At 36.2% G+C, this 17,693-nt stretch overlaps 1 long non-coding RNA gene across 1 annotated transcript; it reads right to left on the bottom strand.

Annotated features, from left to right (window-relative positions):
- Positions 1-1,055: 1,055 nt before the first annotated feature.
- On the bottom strand, positions 1,056-5,183 carry LOC121243272. The gene is made up of 3 exons (XR_005936093.1): positions 5,171-5,183; positions 5,067-5,071; positions 1,056-1,282 (listed from the first exon to the last, which is right to left on the bottom strand). It is a non-coding gene; the product is annotated as an uncharacterized LOC121243272 (long non-coding RNA).
- Between the last annotated feature and the right edge of the window lie 12,510 nt (positions 5,184-17,693).

The following is a 17,693-nucleotide window of genomic DNA, read 5'->3' as shown; positions in this document are numbered from 1 at the left end:
AAGGAAACAACCAAAAACAGAGGAAGAAAAATGCTTCACCTACAAGAAAAATCTGCCAATTAGGTAATGATAGTGGAGGGGATATATGGATCCCCCCTAGTTGGCCAAGCCCACGACTAAGAAGCATGTCCAAAAGTTGTAGTTGAGGGCTAAGAGGGCCACGACCGAAGGGCCCATAATTATATTCACGTGACAGATAATTCCTGAAAAGTTGGAGATCTAACGTACATTTAGATGTAATCATCTTGGGGAAGATAACTCCTACAAAGCAGGAGATATCCTCCCCGGTTCAAAAGGGATCATGAAGGATATGTCACTTCTATATCCGTCTATAAATAACCTATGAGAGGTAACAAGCACTTTTTTTTTTTTTTATAGGAAATAGACATCATTTCATTCCATAAGGAAGTTACATCTGTGACTCAAATTACAAGCCAAACTAAATTCATATTGTAAGCTCCCCATACACAAATATCTTTGCGACGACATTGTCTGAACTTAAAAAACTCTCAACAGAGAGAGTATCAATCTCTGTATAAAACAGAGGTAGAACCAACATGCATTCAAACTCCATCCCCCAAAGGAGGAGAAGTAAACACTACACCCATCCTCCTAACCGGAGGAGGGAGGAACCAACACTACTATGGACATAAGTTCAATAGCCTATTTCACTTTATTTTCCTACAAATAAAACCAACAAATAAATACCAACAAAACATACCGACATATAGTCAAAAATACAGACAACATCCACCAAACAACATCAACAAATAGAATCGGGAAAAACTAAAGGGAAGGCAGCGGTGGCATGTGTACGTGCCACACTAGGAAGGAGCCGTTCGGTTGGTCAAGAAGTTGTCGGAATCACTAGGCCCTGAGCTATCGCGCATGGCGTCGACAGAAGATGAATCGTGGTGGTTGAGTGTCCCATGTGTTTCCTTTAAAATCGCGCGTCGGTGCAACGCATTGCTCCGAATGGCACCCAATCCGGTCGACGACAAGATCGGCGAGTGATGCTTCTCCCGGTAGTGTGTGTGTCGGATTATGGTCACCGGAGAATCTCGAAACGGCTACCCTCCTTTATTCGGCCAAAAACCTGAAAAAACCAAAAAAAAAAAACAAACAAATCCATCGGAGACAAAGGGCTGGCGAGGAGAGAGAGGAGAGGAAGAGGAAGAAGGAGCCAAAGCTCCCCTTCCCCCCAGCTAGATTCGGACAAGAGAGTTTCTAGAGAGACGGTCTGGTTTTTAGAGAGAGAGAGAGAGAGAGAGAGAGAATATAACTCAAACATGTAGAGGTAACAAACACTTGACTTGATCTTTATATATACTTATTCTCATACTGTGTTACTGACTTAAGCATCGAAGTATTCCCAGGACAGCCAGTGCCACCTCTTTATTGTCACAGATTATTCACATAGTTCGTAGTGTGAAACACGTCCTTTACAGATACATAATCAATATTGTACAAGTAGCATTGCTTTCACTGTACAATATCTCAAACTCAATTAAAGAGAACGTCATAACAACTATGTATGTACCTGATATTACTGATTCCATGAACGATAGAGGGATCATGAAGACCCAAATGGGTAAGCCAAAAGCCAATAATGTAGGATAGAACAAGAAATCTCGTTGTTTATAGAACAGAGGAAGCCTGAAAACTGTCTCTACCATCCCATTGAATATCATGTTAATCAAACTGAAGAACTGTGCTCCAAAAAACTTCCCTTCCTTTGTGTAGTACTTCCCACTGGCACTCCTGTCCTAAGGAATAAATTCATTCAATTCATGACCACAGTTGCTGACTTTCCCAGAAACAGAAACACATAGAGAGAGCTGAAATCAACTGCCATTTCAAAAAGATATCTTGATGGTTTAACGATTCCATTAGCATCCTGAAGTATTATTTGGATTTTTCTTTTCCTGGATGGAGCAAGGTGATTAGCTAGCTAACCCGAGGATACTCTCATTGCCTGCTTTGCAAATCAGAGGTAGCTTTGAAGTGGACAACAAGGGACACTCCTGCCATTTCAAAAACCTTATTATGGACTTGATACCTCTTCCACTTCACCCCCAAACTTCATATTATGGACTTCTTCCCCACGAGATTTCTTCAATGCAACTTGAGCATGGAAGAATGATTCTACAACTTCATTGTCGTCAGGCAGTTCCCTCTTTAAGATCTCATAATCCTTCACAGCATCAGCCCATATTTCCAACTACAATCCATAGTAATGGCACAAACCAAACAAATTCTAAAAATTTGAAAGAAAATAAATTGAAGGTATAGTTGAGCCAATTACCTTGCTGTTTAAGGCAACCTTTTGGGAAAGTGCTTTTAGCTCACGTTGAAGATAAGCTGGACCATCATCTAAAATAAATATTAAAACTAAGCTAAATAGATAATAAATTAATATAAACAAGATTTTAAAGTTTCAAGTAATTTATATATAAATTTATGTTCATGGTCAATCGACTATACACATTCATCCAACTCATAGATGTCGACTGATTTGATCATTTGCCTGTTTTGGCCAGTGCAAATGAAGACTAAAACAATGAACTCCTAAAAGGATCCAAGATACGTCCTCCAATACAAAATGTGGACTCCGATGCAATAGTGGAAATAAGGGTGGCTAACACATCACGTGCTACCTCAGCAAAGACAGGAATAATTGGTGGCATTAACCTTTCACCAATCTAAAATATCAAAATCAGGTGAGTTTTTAACACACCCCTCAGACAAATACCTCTCTAGCGTCAATCTAAACTCCATAAAACCCTGCTCCTCAAGGTATTTGTCTAACATGGCATCAAATCTACGTGGAGGCAGTGTTGATTCATTACCAATCTTTGTAGAAGTAGTGCTTGGCCTCCCTTAGTCTCTATCCTATCCATCAACTCGTGCCCTCTATAAGTTTTTAACCAAAACTTCATTATCATTACTATTGTATCGTGGCACAAAAGCAATTCAAACATAATAAATAATTTAGTGGTGGGCACCTTAAGTTGTTTTGCATTATAGCTCAGAAGTTCTTGTGGACTACATATACTTCTCTTTACATCCCTCTTAACATTAAATGTTTGACTTTTTTGAACTCTTTTAATTTTAAGAGGAGAAGTTTCACATTCATTATGGAGGTGGCGCATCATGGATGAATTGTTTCTTGTAGTGACAATTGAATAGCTTAGCGCAATTATTGCGCTGGGCTTTCATATTATCATGGTCAATAGGTTTCATTTTAGTAAAATGTTTCCATACCATGACTGATTGCTAGATGGTTTTTTGGATTTCTTGAATAAAAGTGAGACAAAATGGGTAGGGTTTTGTATATGTGTGGATAAAGCGGTTGGAAAACTCTCAAACTCCTCCATTTTCACAGAAAGAGAAGAAGAGTCACCACCAACCCCTTGAATTGTACAAACATTACAACTCAAAGTATATTCTTTCATCTGTTATTCAGTAATAAAGACCATTAAACACACTAGAATAAATAATATAAAATATTTAAAATGATGATTTTGGTGACTTGCTGCAACAATGTTACAATTCCATATTAAAATTTTTATGTTTTATTATTGACATAATATATAAAAGAATGGAACAGAGGCAAAAAATGGAGGCCACAGAGACATGTGAACTCACAAATCGTGTCAACGGATCATGTTCCTGTCGCATCAAGACGTACATTATATTATATGGGTCAACCCGAACAAGATCTGTTAAGGCTATCGTGTCAAAATTTCAAACCCTAACACGACCCATTAACATAACGGGTTGACATGACCTATATTGACCCGTTAGTGAATATGAAATAGATTGACCTGACCAAACCCATTTACGTTAATGGGTTGAATAGACCCATTTCAACTCGTTTGACCTAATTGATTTTATATCAATATTAAAATATAAACAATATCTATAAAAAATAAAAAACGAACTACAAGTCTAAAATTACAATCCAAATAATAAAAATACTCTAGGGAACCATTTCCATAAAGCTTCTTATAATAAAAGTCAACAAAATGAAGCTTGTATCGAGGATCCAATATAACTGCTATAGCCAACAACACATTGAACTCAGACTAATATTTCTCAAACTTAGCAAGCATTTGACAAGACATTTTTTTCATGTAGTCATCTTCACTCTCAGAGTGCTCCTTTATGTCAAATAAATCAAAACATGGAAAGTACAAATTGGCTGCAGGTTATTTGGTTCTAGAAAAGTCACAAGTGGCATCATAAAAACTCCCAATAAACTGTTAATCTTCTCCATTTTTTCCCACTTAGATGTTGATGGACAATGCTTAAAATTGGAATCAGTCAACTCCAAATGGCTAAAGGCACAACGATAGAAAATAGTACTCTCAAGGATAAGAAAAGTAGAATTCCATCTAGCGGGGACATCCTGTCTCAACCCTTTCCGAGTCCAGCATGTCGAAGTCAATCAAATCGTCATTTTCGCCTGCTGCCTCACTCATCTGACAACAAACAATAAGAACATATGTTAACAATGTTAACAACAAACAAGGTTGTCTATGAAACTATAAAATGTATGCCACTTAAAAAAGACAAATGAAATGGCAGGATGAAGAATAAAAGATCAAATCAATGCATGCATCAATAAACACTAACAGAACATATTGTACGTTGTTAATCTCAAAAATTCATTAATTAGTGGTGGTGATTACTATATATCTAAGTGTTGGACTGAAAATCGTGAACTTAAACAGATTAATTAGGACTAGGACACTTGAAAGACTTCTTAAACATTTTTCTTAGCTATTGACTTGTTATTATCTCCATATTTTCGTTAACTAATATATATGAGGTATGCATGCATTGTATGGGTTAATTAGACCCTCAGAAACTTAATTTGGGCTTAAAGATCAGTTTCGTGGGACCTTAATATTATATATATATATATATATATATATATGATTTTGGCTCTACCCATGCATGATAGTTCAGAATTCATTTCAAATAAATAAGCAAAATCAAATGGGTAGTTAGCTAATCCTCCACTACTCATGATGTCTGGCACACTGAAATAATTAAGTTACATTTGCTGCTTGTATTATTCTCACTTTTTTCCACTAATAAGTAATATGCGAGAGTTTTCTCAGAGAGATCAAAAACTGATTAACATAGACACGCGCACGTACACATGGGATTGTATTTGGCCTCAAATACAATAAATAGAGTTTTAATTTACAGATCAAAAGGCTGATCAATATACACACGCACACACATGAGAAGCCTAACAACTCAACATGCATAATCAAACTTGACAGTGGAGCATAATCAAGCTGGGAATTTCTGCAAGGACTCATGTCTCTTTTGTTTCTTAGTTTAATTTGTCTAATTCCCTTGTGCTTTCTCTTGTGATTCTACAGCTAGCCCTAGGGGTTCACATGCTAAATTAAACTTGATTGTGTGTGTGTGTGTGTATATATATATATATATATATTTTCCAACTTAATTGGCTATAAACAAAAAAATGTGACTATGCAAGTTGCCAAGGGTGGGCGAATCTGTAACGGTGTTACCTTTGTGTGAAGATCCCTAGGTTGAGACTTTGAGCTGATTGAAGATCTCTAGAAGAAGAGTAGAGGGGAGACCAATGGCCTAGGACGCCGCGAAGAGCTATGTACCTCTGTGTGAGGAGGACGTCGATGGCTTGGGCCACCACGAGAGTCTGAGACAGAGAAAGCTCTAGACCGAGACTACGCCGCTGCGAGGGTTACAAAGGTACCCGTGAGTCGTGACTCTATACTGTGGCGTGGCGTAGCAAGCATGGGTTACGGACTCGTGAGTACTAACAAAATTACTTCATGTAGTGTGGAACACAAGTCATGTGGCCCCGTCCTCCAGTGGAACGATTTGGCACGGATGAGCACCTTCATTTAACAAAGTCGAGCCCCTAGACTCGTCACGAAATCGGGTCCCTAGACTCGCTGCAGGGTAAGACCATGTCCCTAGACTCGCTGACCCCCTATCCAACAAAGCAGAGTCCCTAGAATGGCCACGAAATCGGGTCCCTAGACTCACTCCGAGGTAAGGCCAAGTCCCTAGACTCACCGACCCCCCGTCCAACAAAGCCAAGTTCATAGACTCTCCACGAAGTCAGGTCCCTAGACTCGCTGTGGGGTAAGGCTAAGTCTCTAGACTCGCCAACCCCCCGTCCAACTAAGCCGAGTCCCTAGACTCGCCTTAGGCAAGCTACGTGCTTGCACTCTACGTGGTCGAGCCCATCTCCCACCTTAGACGAGCCACTCACTAGCACATTACGCGGTCGAGCCCATCTCCCACCTAAATACAAGCTCAAAAATCTTTACTGGTTAGCACGAGGAACAGGTGAATAAGGACCAACCCCTAGAACTTGTTTCCCTACGTACTCGGGCAGACCAGTTTGATTGCATATTTTACCTTAAAGATTCTCAAGGTCCTTTTTGGACAAGTTTCCCTTAATAATCGAGGGTACTGTGAGGGGGGTGAAAACACCAGGGCCCAAAGGCCAGGCCCAGCCCACCTAGATTAGGAGCTAGGGGACAGAAAAGGGGGGGGGGGGGGGGGGAAGAAGTGTCAGGGGCATGGGGCTGTCAGGAAGCATGGGGTTGTCAAGGGGTCAAACACGCAAAGGCTTGGCCTTACCACTGTAGGAGGCGCACGCGGGAAAGGGCAATCAGATAAATAAGGGGTCAAGACGACTTACAGGAATCTTCTTCTTCTTCAGTTCTTCTTCTTTCTCTTCTTCTTTCTCCTTTAACCTCCAGACAAGGAGCTGAATTTTCTCCAATAAATGTATCCGAAGCTACCATTGTACTGTAAGGAATGAGAGACCATGAGAGATTGTAAACAAGAATATTATAGTGAATTTCTTCTCCCCAAATGCCCATGGACGTCGTTATCATGCCGAACCACGTAAACCCATGTGTTCAATCTCTTTTATTTCTCTGCACTTACTTTCCATTCACCACCATGGACGTACGCACCGACACCGTTTATCAGCACCGGACCACTGCCAAGGGCACCTGTAACGCTCCATCCCCGAGGGTCCGGAGAGTTAACTCATGTTACCTGATAATCAACTCCAACTTGCTAATATACTTCCAAAAGCTCCAAATCAAACGTAAACACTTCAAATTTAATTAACCATACATACTCATATAAAAAAAATCCTCAATACAATAACCCCAAAAATTACCAACTTCTCTACATGTCACTTAAACTCATAGTTCAACAATATAATTATCAAAATCATCAATACTCATCGAAAGCTTTCTATTCTTAATCCACTATTCTTAAGTCATCTCACCCAATTCTTCATAGTCCCGATCCTCAGCTGAGAACATATACTAGTATACAAACAATTCAGTAAGCAGAGAACATATATTAGTATGCAAATATGAGCATTTACAGATTTCAGAATGCAGAACAAAACACTTTTTATTTTCAGAATGCAGATTAAGAACATGTTATCAAAAATATTAGAGCGAAAGTTCAAAAATATTCTTATCCAAAGTCTTTTGGCATAGCATAACTAACCACCATCATACCAAAACATCATATCACATCAGAGGCCATGTTTAACCCTCGTGGTAGGGTTGTGCAAACCCCGGTAGCTAACCGAGCAAAAACAGAATGTGAATCTTCCCCTTATTCATTCTCGGAGCCCCGAGTGTGCACACAGGAAAGATCACCAGAAAAACCACTTTGTTTCTGAAGTGAGTGCACCAGAAATAGAATAGTTGATACCAACCCAAACAGAAGCCACTATTAGCACCCGTGGTAGGTCAAATAGATCACCATCCACAAACCACATCCCGATTCAGAATGTCATGCCAAAAGTTTTCAGAAATCACATCATATCAAAGTACAGAACATCTTCAAAACAGAACAGAATCAGATCATAAAAATATAATTTACGCACAAAATTTCATAGTCGCTCTCTTTTGCACAGTTCAGAAATAAAATGCCAGAAAATGAGTTCATGTCTACACCAGTCATGCCAGAAAAGTAATTTATTCTTAAACAAAATCTCATGAGTAATGCAGAACAAATACCTAAGGTCGTTTCCAAAATTTCTCTTCATAACAAGACATGCATATTTTCCAAAATCAACTTCAGATCATTTTATTTTTATGCAAATTCTAGCATAGGAACCCCGCTTACCTGGACGACTTAGCTTTTCAGAATTTTCCTAACAAATGTCGAGTCGACTATAAATCGTCACCTATAAAAATAATCACGTAATTTTCGTAAGTTTTCAATCAATCACGTAGTTCGATATTTAAGCCTAAGCTTCTAAAATAATCTATTTTAATTCCTCAAAACTTAAAACCCTCATAATCCAAAAATATATCATCACTTTCTAAAATCATCAATATCCACTATAACCAACATCAAACTCAAAACACCAATATTTAAACCCGAAACAACCAACAAATCTCACATCATAAACCAATCATACAAACAACTCCATCATCCAATCCAACCGACCCCCTTACTCCTCGGACTCAGTCCGGCATAACCAACCAATTCACAGTAAATATGTATTAGAGCAAAAATATATTTAAATCTCAAAAGTTATTTGGGAAAATACTTACAACGCTATAACATACTTTTCGAAGGATCACAGAGGTGCAAGAGGTGGCAACACAGCAACGGAACAGTGCAAAATGCACTAGGCCGTGGGTCTCAAAAACTTATTTTTGAACAGGGACAAACTAAGACTCGGATTACTAGGGAAGGGCTTAAGAATGTCGGTGAAACTAATGGTAGTGTTGGTGGTTGGCCGTGGGTGGCGGCGTAAAGGGCAGTTGAAGTCCAAAAAGCCCAAAATGGAAATGCGGATGGTGAGGCTTCACCGGTGGCGGATCGGAGCTGGGAATGGATGGGTTAGGTTGCTGGGAGGTCAAGGATGATGTGGTGAAGAGATGGTGGCCGGAGGTGGTGCGACGGCGGTCCTGGAACACAAAGAAGGCTGCGGCTTGATGCCGTGCGTGGAGGAGAATGGCAGCGCGAGAGGGGCTGAAAATCGGAGGGTGAGGTCGCCGGCCAGAGGGGAAGCAAATGGTAGGGAAAGTGACGGACACGAGCGGCGCACGGTGGCACAAGGTGGGGAACGACGCACTAACAGAATATGGGAGGCCTCGCGCGCGGGAGAGAAGAGAGAGGAGAAAAAGAAATGGGGGGAAAAAGAAAAAGAGAACAAAAGAAAAAGGGAAAAAGAAAAAATGAGGGAAAGAAATGACGTCCAATTCTCACATCTTGGTTCACACAAAAGATCAAACGAAAAAGATTTCGAAACAGCAAGTCAAACAAAATAATTTAAACGTAGTGATTAAATTAAAATAATATAATTAAACCCAACAATAAATTAATTTAAAATAAAGATAAATTTGAATGGATAACAATAATTAATATTAAGGAAACATATCATATTAATTTTCACAAATTAAAAAATCATAAAAAAAAAACCAACTAAAAATCTGACAAATTTAAAACAAGAGAATAAATTTTTAAATTAACAAAAATAATCATTCAATTAAAAATACATTAAAATACGGGGTATCACAGCACTGAACCACACCGAACGAGGCCCAGGTAACTCGGGTTGAATAATTTGAAAAGATCGGGTCGGTTCGGTTGTGCGGTTTAAATGTACAGTCTTAAATGTTCGTTTGGATTCAGAGATGAGTTGAGATGGTTTTAAATGAGTTGAATAAAATATTATTAGAATATTATTTATTAATATTATTACTGTTTTTGGATTTAAAAAAGTTCAATTGTTCATTATATTTTGTGTGGAAATTTGAGAAAACTGTAATGATGAGATGAGATGAGTTAAGATGAGATGAGTTGAGATTAGTTGAGATTAGTTGAGGTGAGTTTTGAATCCAAACCAGGGAACGTTAAGTGTATCCTTGTTACAACCAACAACATTATGAATCTTTTTAAGTGCAAAATATCAGGAATTATCAATTCAACCAAGTACTATAATCTATTGCATAATTATGTAACAGCCGAGTCCAAATTGCCAACCCACTACTCCACTCCTACACATGGACATCTCCCCCTCCCTAGGTTTCTTTTTGGTTCTCAATCACATACATACATACATACATACATACATACATACATATATATATATATGTGTTTATCCCTCCTGCAAATAGAGACGCTACCCAAGCCGCAAAGCTTCAGTGTAGTACAACCTCCACGTCGCACGAAAACTGCTGTAGCTTCTAGCCACCCCTGAGCCACCATCGCCTCAGCCTCCTTCTCCCTCTTCCAGTGAGCATCTCATGGTCTTTCCTTCTCCAGTAGATTATGCTTTCATCTGTTAATGCATTTTATTTTATTTTACTGAAAAGTATAAGCAACTACAAGTTTGACTAGTCTTGCCGTAAGTTGTTTCCCTTTATGTGTGTTTTATTTTCAGCCTTTCCCAAAAAGCCCCTCCACTAATACTATAATTACATTTATACCCTTTTTAATCTAGTATCTTGAAGGATTGTTTAAAGAATAATTACATTTATAAACTTACACTTAAGTATATGCTAATTATGGAGACTATTACGTCATTTTATTTGAAGTTGAATTGGGCTTAATATTTCAAGTTGAGTTTAAGGAATTTGAAATGTGTTTTAAAGTATACTATTGAGCCTATTATTTTAGTTAATATTCCTCTTTGTCTATTTAGTTGGTTTTTAATAAAATCATTATCTTATACTTTAAATAGAACAATTAAGAAATATGTTATGAGTTTTGAATAATATTATTATGTATTAATTAATATGATTTAGTCTATTTTATTAATCAAATGTTTCCACCAATTATTTTAGATACAAATATATATATTGTTAAATTATATTTTGAAAGATTAGATATCATATTAGTATTTAAAGTTCAATAGTAAATAGCAAGTGTTTAATCTTTATGTCTATCATATGAAGAGAATTTCTACTGTTTATTTCAATAGATTTTATATAATTATGCTATTAAAGTCGTAGATTGAAAATAAAGAAATATGTTAAGAATATTTAAATGACATTAATATTTATTAGATTTCTTGCTAAATAATTATGTTAATTATAAGAAAGGAAACCTATTTTAAGAATTGAGGTTTTCATGACTTATTTTTAATAGAATTAAATATATCTCTTAAGTATTATACTAAGTATTATACTAACTAATATTTTGAAAGTAAGAATATGCTATTAGTATTTTGAATAATTTAAAATATCAGTATTCATTGATTTTTGTGATAAACAGAATATTTATTTGATTATTTTATACGATATGAATCTAATTAAGTGTGATAGTAGGACACGTTTTCCTAGACAGATTTAGTGTCGTTAATTCTTTGTATAGGTGACAAGCTATGAAGTGAGATTCAGATAGTAGTACAGCGAGGTAAGTAATTTGATCATAAATTATGATCATCACAGTGCAACTTATATGTAACTATTATTCAAGCCAGTTCATTGACATCCACTATTTATGTACCACTCATGTCATATGCAAGCATGTCGCCAAGCACAGCACATGACCATGTCATTCAGCATCATGTTCAGATTCAAAAAGTTACAATTATTTTATATCAGTATGTATATCATGCATCTCATGTCGTATAAGACACAAGCTATCTTAAGTCAAAGTGCAAGATAAGATCAGATTAGTTTAATCAGTTAAGTTTATTCATATCAGTTAATAAGATAGTCATTCAGTTTAGATCAGGGTGGGAGTGCAAGCCACAGACTCAAGCGTGGTCCACCGTAGTATGCCAGAATACTTCTCAATGGCTCCCCTCGTTGCAGCAGGATGTGGAGCCGGTATACAACCTTGCACACAGGGTTAAGTGTGTCGGCCAGTTAAATCAGTTAGAACAGTTAAATCAGTCAGGACAGATAAATTAGTCAGATCAGTTAATTCAGTCAGTTCAGATAAATCAATCAGTCAGTTAAATTAGATTAGTCAATTAATTCAGATAAATTAAGACAAGTCATGTATAGCATAAGCATCAATATGATCAGTCATGATTTTAAACTCTCACCATGAAAATTTTATGAAAACCTTATGCTTATTATGTTTACGTTGCAATAGATTTCTTATTGAGTCTTCGACTCATTTTAATTTTATTTCATATCTTTCATCACCCAAGTGCTGATGATCAGTACGAGCAGGCTTGCTAGGCCTAGAAGGAGCAAACTATGAACTCAGTAACTTATTGTGTGACTTCCTTTCCTACTTCAGTTAGTGGAAATGTGGATATGATTATGTTGAGACAATGGTTTGACTTAAGTTTTCTTTTGGAATAAACAATATTTTATTATGGAAAAATTATGCAAGTCTCTTATCTGGCTTCAATCACGTATGCACGTGACACTCCCTAGCCTACGGGAATGGGGAGTTACAAATTAAGTGCTTAATTCATTTTTGATTAAACAATTTATTCACTTAAGCAACTTAATCATGCAACTTTAACACTTTATCAAATGGTATAAACATAAATTCAACTTTCTTAACTAGTGACCCATTAAGTAGTTGTGTCTTAATGGGTCAATCCGTTTTGACCCCAACCTTTTAAGGCTAAATCTAAATCCGCTTTTATCGTGTCACATATTACCACTCCTAACCCATTGTCAAGCGATGGTGTACACAAAGATCTTATTATTATTATTATTATTATTATTATTATTATTATTATTGTTATTATTGTTGTTGTTGTTATTATTATTATTGTTATTGTTATTATTATTGTTGTTGTTGTTGTTGTTGTTGTTGTTGTTGTTACTGTTATTATTATTTTATTTTTTATTTTTATTATTATTGTTGTTGTTTTTGTTTTTGTTGTTATAATTATTATTATTATTGTTATTATTATTAAAAAAAAAAAGGAGGGCAACACCTCAATTTATTAAAACCTTCACTTAAAGTAGAGGAAAACCATATCTACAACAAAGAATCAAAGATAAAAGATGCATCCAAACAAAAACTAACGTCTAATGTAAGGAATGTCTAATCTATCCGTACGTAAAATCCCCCTAAGCCTTCCCGGACCAATGTCTTCACCTAAAAACTCCATATTACCCCCCCTCCGCCCCATGCTTCGCCAAAAACTCCGCTACCATATTTACCTCTCTAAAGACATGCTTAAACTGAACATTAAGAGCACTAACAAGGCTTTGAGCCTCCTCCTAAAAATTCCAAAGATACCAATAATTGCAAAATCCTAAAACAAACCAACCCACAACAATGCTTGAATCCGACTCCACTACAAAATTTCTCAACCCAAGCTGGTTGCACATCCGAAGTCCATCCAGCACCAATAATTGTTAATGTTGCCAGCTAACATTCAAATGTCCTTAATTAGGGCAATGCTGCCTTTTACTGCTTTAGCTTATGGGACTTGAATCATCATATATTGTTAATTTGTTACTATTAGAACTGCAATTTCAGCTTGTCCAATGCCACTAGTTTATGGCTTAAACTGTTCTGGGAAAAAGAAAAAATGAAAGATTCAATAAGATCATGTTTGTCTGTCAAGTCATACAGGGCCATGCAATTTTGCACACTATTCTAAAACCTTTAACAAGATGCGGTTTTAATCCTCAACCTAAAACGACATGGTGTTGATACTAAATTAACTTTTTAAAACCAAAATCGGGTACTAGATTTTAAACCCATAACTCAGCTTCTATAACCACACTCCGCCCTGGTAAGGTCGGATTGGATGTTTTGGTTTTTGGCTTAGGACAAACCCGTTCTAGAGGTTTCAAATCGAACAAAAAAAAACCTGACATAAATAAACAGTCTTACTTATAAATATAAAATTATATTATTAAAGCGTGTTTTATAACCACAAGCTACAAACCCACGGAATGTCGAGAAAAGAATAGAAGGAAGCGGTCTAGTGTGTCCATTATTAATACAAGGCGATGGGGATGGGGGACAAATGCATGGGACACCGTAGCAACTTCCATTATTAATACAAGACGGCAGCGACTTCATTACAAGATGGCAGCGGCTTCACCCCTTTTAAGGGAGTTGCTAAGAAACTTCTATTTTTTTAAGGTTTTTGTCAGCTGTACCAACGAATGCGTGTGACCAGCCTTTATTCTTTTCTCTTGCATGATGAACCGACAACCACTTCAACTTGAAAATATTCTTAAACAATTATTTAATAAAACAATACGTATTTTCCATAAATTTGAAACCTCTCTATCCATAGCCCCACATTGGATTATCCATTGAATTCATTAAAATAATAATATGTGCATATGCATCTTAGTTCAATTAACATAGTGTCATTCACAAAATAAATTCAATGGAGTACATCCTCTTATTTGCAACAATCACTATGGATGTTCACACCTCATAATATCATCAATGCCAAAGTTCATGTGAGTGTGTGATTGAGTAAACTTATATATAGCAGTAACTTTTGACTTCTTTTTTCTTTTCAATATATTTTTTAGAATATTATTCATGAGCGTTCTCTTCTTATAGATGCTCCCAAGAGTATGTCACTCACCTTAAAAGTCAAAGTTTGTGTTTGGGCCTAGATACATTAGAATTTTCTCCAAACACTATTTTGGACAACCCCTTTCATGTCCATTTTTTCTGCTCACCGTTTTCCACAATGTTTTGAGCCACAGTTCTTTCTATAAGAATATTTAAGGAATAGATCCATGTATCGTGTTTGTCTTTTTTCGCAATGATGTAACACCGATTTTTTCTATATGGATCAATTATTTGTGTTTAGCAAGGAAATATCTCTTTATTTTTATACTAGGTTCAACTAGTATTAGCCAATTTAAGGCATTAACTCCCTCTATGATGACAATCTCAATTAATCTATATAACTTTTTAAGAATAAGTTGCATGCATATAAGTTTCTCATTGTGCTTTGTAAATGAACTTTGTCAAAATGACCCATAGGGTTAGTATGCCCAAAGTGAACTACACAAAGTAGAGAGATGCATAAATTCAGAAATTTATTTTGTGAGAACACATGTGCTCAAAACTTTGACAATCAAGCATGCACTTCCCAAAAACAAACCAAAAAATTTTTATATTATATTTTCTCTCTCTCTCTTTTTTTTTTTTTTTTTTAAGAAAACTGAAAATAGAAACATAAATTAAAAAAAGAAAAAGAAAAATAACATGTATGTCCTAGACTAATGATATGCAAAATCTCTCACTTAATATCACACATACCAATTGCTTTCCTTAAAAATTCAAACCTCAGACCATCTAAAGGTTTAGTAAACAAGTCAACCAGTTGATGTTCAGTAGGCACATGTTCCAAAGATACTATTTTAGACTCGACCAAGTCTCTAATGAAATGATGTCTAATGTCAATGTGCTTGGTTCTTGAGTGCCGAACAGGATTTTTTGAAATACTTATTGCACTAGAATTATCATAATAAATTGTCATAGTATCTTGAGACAAACCATAATCTTCAAACACTTTTTTCATCCACAAAAGTTGTGTATAGCAACTCCCTGCAGCTATATATTCGGCTTCACCCAAACAACAAGATTCCCTCCTGTATAAAAACACCCACTAGTAGTACTCTTCCTATCATCAGCATTCCCAGTCCAATCAGTATCCGAATAACCAACAAGTGTTAAATTAGTGTCTTTACAATACCATATCTCATAATCAACAGTTGCATTAAGATATTTTATTATTCTTTTTACTGCTATAAGATGAGATTCTTTAGGATTAGCTTGAAATCTAGCACACACACCAACACTAAAGGATATATCGGGTCTACTTGCAGTAATCTATAATAGACTTCCTATCATGCTTCTGTAAAGAGTAGGATCAATATTTTTACCTGTAGGATCATTGCTGATTTTTACTAATGTGCTCATGGGAGTACAAGCATTGGTTTTTCCTTCCATTCCAAACTTCTTAACAAGGTCTCTAGCATACTTTGATTTTGAGATAAAAATACATTCTTTACATTGTTTTACTTGTATACCCAAGAAAAGATTTAACTCACCAATCATACTCATTTCAAATTCAGATTTCATTTCATCAGCAAAGTCATAAGCAAGAGACTTAAGTGTTGCTCCAAATACGATATCATCAACATATATTTGAGCAATTAAAAGTTGTTTACCTGATCTTCTTATGAAGAAAGTTCTATCGGCTTGTCCTCTAATAAATCCATGACCAAGTAAATAAGCTGTCAATCTTTCATACCAAACACGAGGTGCTTGTTTTAGTCCATAAAGAGCCTTCTTTAACCTGTAAACATATACAGGATAGAGGTGATAAATAAACCATTTACGTTGTTCAACATATACCTCTTATTGTAGTAGACCATTTAGAAAGGCACTCTTGACATCCATTTGATATAATTTGAAGTCTAGTTGACAAGCAAATGCAAGGAAAATGCGGACAGCTTCCAGACGAGCCACAGGGGCAAATGTTTCATCAAAATCGATCCCCTCTACTTGTGTGTATCCTTGTGCAACCAACCTTGCTTTATTTCTCACAATAGTACCATGCTCATCGGACTTGTTCTTGAAAATCCACTTAGTTTCAATAATGTTGTAATTTTCTAGTCTAGGAACTAACTCTCATACATCATTTATAGTGAATTGATGGAGTTCTTCATGCATGGCGTTGACCCAACTTTCATCATTCAATGCTTCATCAACTTTCTTGGGTTCAACCTGTGACAAATAACACACATAAGGAAATCTGATTTAGTACTCTTTTTCTAAGTCTCATACCTTCGTCTAGCTCACCAAGAATATTTTCCTTTGGATGATTTTGAATAACCCTTGAAGAGGGTTCTTTCACTTCTGAATTTTCTGGTGCTTTCTCTATGTGATCTTCTTCATTTTGCACTTGTGAGTTATCTTTACTAGCTTGCACCAATTCCTTCATATTCTCAATTTCTCTCATCGTAGTCTCGGTTGAACTATCATCCACAACTACATTAATTGATTCCATAACAGATTTTGTGCATAAGTTGTAAACTCTATAGGCCTTACTATTTGAAGAATAACCAAGAAACACTCCTTCATCACTCTTGCTTTCAAATTTATGAATGTTTTCTCGATCTCTTAAAATATAACATTTGCTACCAAAGACTCTAAAGTACTTTACCGTAGGTTTTTTATTTTTCCACAAACCATAAAGAGTATGTTTGGTGCATGGCCTTGGGACTACTCGATTTAGAATATCATTTGTTGTATTTACAGCTTCTCCCAAAAAATGTAGTGTCATCTTCTTGTTGCTTAACATGGTTCGAGCCATTTCTTGAATCGCTCGATTTTTCCTTTCCACCACTCCATTTTGTTGTGGAGTGATAGTGCAGAATATTCCTGATATATGCCCTGTTCATCACAAAAAGAAGTGAAATTAGTATTCTCAAATTCTCTACCATAATCACTACGTATTCTAGAGATAGAAACTTCTTTTTCTATTTGTAGTTTCTTGAATCGCTTCTTTGCAAGTTCACAAGCTTTAGATTTTTCTCTCACTATGATGTACTTCTTTCCACCTAGGCTCTTAGTTTGTGTTGGACCCATCAAGTCCATATGCAATAACTCAATTGGCCGAGATGTAAGAATATGAGAAACTTTCTTGTGTTGAGCTCTAGTTTGCTTTCCTTTTTGGCATGCTCCACAGATTATTTTCTTGGCTTTAATGGCCT

This window comes from Juglans microcarpa x Juglans regia, chromosome 8D (assembly GCF_004785595.1).
Source record: "Juglans microcarpa x Juglans regia isolate MS1-56 chromosome 8D, Jm3101_v1.0, whole genome shotgun sequence".
NCBI classification, from domain to species: domain Eukaryota; kingdom Viridiplantae; phylum Streptophyta; class Magnoliopsida; order Fagales; family Juglandaceae; genus Juglans; species Juglans microcarpa x Juglans regia.
Note: the sequence above shows the minus strand (reverse complement) of the source record. Positions and strands in the feature narration are given on the sequence as shown.